This window comes from Sciurus carolinensis, chromosome 3, assembly GCF_902686445.1.
Source record: "Sciurus carolinensis chromosome 3, mSciCar1.2, whole genome shotgun sequence".
Lineage (NCBI taxonomy): Eukaryota > Metazoa > Chordata > Mammalia > Rodentia > Sciuridae > Sciurus > Sciurus carolinensis.
Genome location: NC_062215.1, coordinates 109,438,988 through 109,444,987, shown reverse-complemented (window position 1 = coordinate 109,444,987; position 6,000 = coordinate 109,438,988).

Here is a 6,000-nt window from a genome sequence, read left to right as displayed (position 1 = left end):
AAAATGACATAATAGGACCTTAGTGCTCTATGTAAATTATCAAATTCTAATTAAGGGGATAGAGTTAGCAAACTATTGCTATTTAATTCCTTATTAGAAACATTAGAGTTTTTACATCTTCCACATATACTATATTTATAACCAGTAATTATTTGTTTACTGCTCATACTATTGCTTTAAAAAATTTTCCTTTTAATGGGTACTCAAAAATATAAAAATTATACATATTAATGGGGTACCATGTAATGTTTCAGTACATGTCTGAATTGTATAATATTTATTTTGGTTAAACATACTTAGCTTCTCAAATGTTTGTCATTTCTTTGTGGTGAACACTTTCAAAGTTCTTTCTTCTAGATTTTTGAAATGTACAGACATTATTGTTATCTATAGTCACCCTACTATGCAGAACTTCTTGCTCCTATTTGTACCTTAGTACCCATGATCAGTCTTTCCCCATCCCTCTCCTTCCCTTCTCTCCCCAGTCTCTGATAACTTCCATTGAACTCTCAACTTCTATGAGAGCAACTTCTTTGTTTCTTTCCCTTTCTTTGTTTCTTTGTTTCCTTCCTTCTATTCTTTCTTTCTTTCTTTCTTTCTTTCTTTCTTTCTTTCTTTCTTTCTTTCTTTCTTTCTTTCTTTCTTTCTTTCTTCTCTTCCTCTCTTCTTTTTCTTTGTTTAGATTCTATGTGAGTGAGAGCATTGTTTTTCTGAGTCAGGCTTATTTCGCTTAACATAATGATCTCTGATTTCTTCCATGTTGCTGCAAATGACAGGATTTCATTCTTTTTAATGGCTAAATAGTTTTCCATTATGTATACATACATTTTCTTTATCCATTCATCAGCTAATGAACACAGGGTATTTCCATTTCTTGGCTATTGTGAATATGCTACAATAAACATGAGAGTGCAGATGTCTCTTCAACATGCTGATTTCATATCCTTTGTATATATAACTTATAGTGAGGTTGCTGGATCATATAGTAGTTCTATTTTGAATTTTTTGAGAAACCTCCATGCTGTTTTTCATAATGGCTGCACTAATTTACTTTCCCACCAACAATATACAAACTTTTTTCTTTTTATCTTCCCCAGCACTTATTGTTAGTATTTTCCATAACCACCCTTCTTTCTAGGGTGAGGTGATGTCTCATTGTGGTTTTGGTTAGCATTTCCCTTATGATTAATGATGTGAGCATTTTTTAATGTAATTGTAGGTAATTTTCATGTCTTCTTCTGAGAAATATCTACTTAGATCTAGTGCTCGGTTTTAAAGTTGTTTTTTCTTTTTCTATTGGATTTTTGGAGCTCCTTATATGTACTGGTTATCAACCCCAGTGTCAGATGTATTCATGGAAAATATTTACTCCCATTTTGTAGGTTGTCTTTTCACTCTGTTGATTGTTTCCTTTGCTGTGCAAATGCTTTTAAGTTTAAAGTAATTCCATTTGTCTACTTTTGCTTTTGCTTTCGTTTCCTGTGCTTCTGTGGTCTTGTCCAAAAAATCCTTGCTGTTTTCAGTGTCCTGAAGGGTTTCTCCTATGTTTTTTTCTAGTAGTTTCATGTCTTCCATTTATGTCTTTATTTCATTTTGAGTTGATTTTTGTAACTGATGAGAAATAGGGTTCTAGTTTTATTCTTCTGCATGTGCATATCCAGTTTTCCCAGCTCCATTTATTGAAAAGACTATCCTTTGTCTAATGGACGTTCTTAGTCCCTTTGTCAACATCAGTTGACTGGGAATGTGTAGATTTATTTCTAGGTTCTTTATACTGTTCCATTTGTCCAAGTGTTGGTTTTGGTACCAATACTGTGCTGTTTTGATTACTACAACTTTTGAAATCAGGCAATACTCTTGCTTTGTTATTTTGTCCTTCTCTGTGTGTGTGTTTTCATATAAATTTTAGGATTGTTCTTTCTAGTTCTGTGAAAAATATCATTGGTATTTTTTATTGGGATCACATGGAACCTGTAAATGACTTTGAGTAGTATGGATATTTTAACAATATCAATTCTTCCAATCCATGAACATGGATGTCTTTACACTCTTTTGTGTCCTCTTTAATTTCTTTCATCAGTGTTTTACAATTTTCATTGTAGATGTATTTCACAATTTTGGTTAAATTTATTCCTAGGCATTTTGTTTTGTCACAATTGTGGTTAAATTTATCCCTAGGCATTTTGTTTTTATTTTTATTTTTGGCATGAGAGTTTGAACCCAGGCCCTTGCACATGCTGGGCAAGTACTCTGCACTGAGCTACATCTCCATTTTTTTTTTTTGTTTTATTTTGAGACAGGGTTTTACTTACTAAGTCACCCAGATTATCTTTGAAATTTTGAACATCCTCCTCAGCCTTCCTAAGTAGCTGGAATTACAGGTATATGCTACCATGTCTGGCTTCATTTCTTTTTGTAGTTATTACAAATGGAATTGCTTTCTTGATTTCTGTTTCAAATAATTTGCTCTTGGCATATAGCAGTACTACTGATTTTTGTGTGTTGATTTTGTGTCCTGCAACTTAGCTAAATTCATTTATTTGTTCTAATAGTTTTTTGGGGGTATTTTTTGGGGTTTAGTGTATATAAGATCATGTCATCTGCAAACAGTGACAAGTTGACTTCTTCTTTTCCAATTTAGATGCCTTTTATTCCCTTCACTTGCCTGATTGCTCTGGTGAGGACTTTCAGAACTACATGGAATAAAAGTGATGAAGGTTCAAGATCTTAGAAAGCTTTTGCCTTTCCCCATTCAGTATAATGTAAACTGCTGGCTTATAACAAATGACTTTTATTATTTAGAGGGACATGTCTTTTATACCTAATTTGTTCAGCATTTTTATCATGAAGAGATGTTGAACTTTACCAAATGCATTTTCTGCATTCATTGAGATCATCACATAGCTTTTGTCCTTCTTTCTGTTGATGTGAATCACATTTATTGATTTGCATATAATAGTCATTCTTTGTCCCTGGGATGAATCCTACTTGATCATGGTGAATAATCTTTTTAATGTGCTGTTGGATTCAGTTTGCTAGTATTTTGTTGAGGATTTTTGAATCTGTGCTCATCAAGGATATTAGCTGGTAGTTTTCTTTTGTGTGTGTCCTTATCTAGTTTTGGCATCAGAAATGCTGACCTCGTAGACTATATTGGGAAGAATTACTTTCTCTTTCATTTTTTTGAAAAACTTTACAAGAATTGGCATTAGTTATTCTTAACATTTTGGTAGGATTCAGCAATGAGTCCATCTATTCCATGTTTTTTCTTTGATGAGAGGCATTTTATTACTAAGTCAGTCTCATCCCTTATTATTTTTTCATGATTTAGTCTTTATGACTTGATCTTTGTATGTGTCTAGGAATTTGTTTATTTTGTTTAGTTTACATGATTTCTTGGCATATAGTTGTCCATGGTTATCATGAGGCTTACAGAAAACATCTTTCAATTATAACTAGCTATTCTGAAATGATACCAACTTAAAATGATCACAAAATACTTAGGAATATATTTAACCAAAATCGTGAAATATATCTACAATGAAAACTGTAAAATACTGATGAAAGAAATTGAAGAGGACACAAAAGAGTGTAAAGACATCCATGTTCATGGATTGGAAGACTTGATATTGTTAAAATGTCCATACTACTCAAAGTCATTTACAGGTTCCATGTAATCCCAATAAAAAAATACCAATGACATTTTTCACAGAACTAGAAAGAACAATCCTAAAGAACACAAAGAACACAAAGACACAACCAGGCATGGTGACACATACCTGTAATTCTAGTTATTTGGAAGGCTGAGGCAAGAGGATTACAAATTCAAGGCCAGTCTTGGAAACTTAGTGAGACTCTGTCTCAAAATAAAACTTAAAAAGGGCTGGGGATGTAACTCAGTAGTAGAGTACCCTGGTTCATCTTGGTTTCTGTGAACAAAATTAAACAAAAAACAGAACCAAACAAACAAACAAACAAACAAACAAAAACCAGAGAAAACATACTAATAGAAAACTCTATACTTCCACTCCATTCCTCCCTCCATTTTGAATTTTCAATATCCCGTTTTACATGTTTCTGTATTGCCTATTTCTTAAGATATTAGCATAGTTATTACTTTTAACTCTTTTTATTTTTACTCTGCATGCTAATCAATGATTTAAGACAACCATCCTTACTCTACTAGAGCATTTTAAATTTGTTTGTGTAGTTATTCTTACCAGTGAGTTTTATACCTTCCCTTATTTCATTCTTACCCATTGACATCTCTTTCTTTCAGTTTGAAATTTTTCTTTTAGCATTTCTTGTAGGACAGGTCTGGTGGAGATGTAATTTCTTCAGCTTTTGCTTGTCTGGAAATGTCTTTATCTCTCTTTCATTTCTAAAGGATAGTTTTACTAAGTACAGTATTTTCAATTGATAGCATTTTCTGTCCAAACTGTGAAAATCTCTTGCCACTCTCTCTTGCCCTGTAAGGTTTCTGCTGAGAAATCTGTTGACAGGTGTTTTCTGTTATTCGTTTCTTTTCTCTTGCACCTTTAGCATCCTCTGTTTATCTTTCATCTTTGAGGGTTTGTTTATAAGATGTCTTGGGTTAAATTTGACTGGTGAACTTTGACCTACCTGTTTGAATATTTGTATCCTTCTCTAAGTTTGGGAAATTTTCTGTTATTTTTTCTTTTAATAAACTTTCTCCTCCTTTGGCAGTCTCAAGTTTTTCTTGGACCCCAATAACCCAAATATTTGCTCTTTTTATACATCCTAAAATTTCCCTATACTTTCTTTGTTCTTTTTTTCTTTTTACTACTCCTACTGTGTATTTTGAAATAACCTATCTTTGAGCTCACCAATTCTTGTTTGATCTGCCCTGCTACTGATGCCTTCTATCACATTTTTAATTTCACTGAGTGTATTTTTTATCTTGAGACTTTTTGTTTGAGTTTTTAAATTGATTCCATCTCTTTTGTTAAGTTTCTCTACTAGGAAATTGAGACATTTCTCTGTTTTCTTCAAGCTATCAAGTTTCCTTAAAATAGCTATTTTAATTCTCCAAGAGTTCTCTTGGACTGATTGCTATCTGGTCAGTGTCTTTTGAATGTTACATGAGATCATGGTTTCCTGAAAACTCTTGATGCTTGTGGGCAGATGAAACATTTGGATAAGTGAAGAGTTAGGTATTTATTCTAGTGTTCCTAATCTGGCCCTGTTTGTACTTGTCTTTCCAGAAATTCTAAGCAAGCTGCTCATTTTCTCTGAGCCTGTAGTTACCCCCACAATTTCAGCACTGGATGGTGTCCAGGTATAGATTTTCCCAGACTATGTCGTTGGTGTGTTTTCACTGACTCAGTATTACAAGGCAACCCAAGCCCAGGTTTGTCCCAAATATATTGTTAGTGTTTTGTTCAGATAAAACTAGGAGAGTGCCTAGAAAAAGTAGTCTGTCCCCACAAGCCTCTCCCTGGGGCTGGTGTACACCCAGATGTCTTATCTGCCTGTGGTTAGGCACTATACGCATTTTTGCCAAGCTATGACATCATGGATGGACGAGCCCCAGGTTGTGGCCACAAATGCTCCTAAGTCACGTCACACCCTTATCCCGCAGCCCACCAAGACCAGTAGGATATTGGTGTAGGACCAAGACCCACACTTCTATGGCTGCCTCTTGCAGAGGTGGACTCATGGCCTGAGGCTACTACAACCATCTGTATGTAACGCAGGTTAGATTAGATGTCTGATAGACTGGGTGGTGGACGGGTGGTGGACGCCACTAAGGCTGACTCCAAGTTGTGTGCACCTGCTTATCACAGCCTCATCAGCCTGCACAGTCTTAGAAGGAAGGTAAGTATGCCCTGGACCCACCCCAAGGCTGGAAATGATAAAAATGAAACTCAGGTCTGAGTTTAACCAGCACTGAGTTTAACCAGAACTGGGTTTTAAGTCTGAGACATTGACTAAATTCTCTCCCTCACATACCCTAAGGAAGAAAGCATCTCTTTTGTC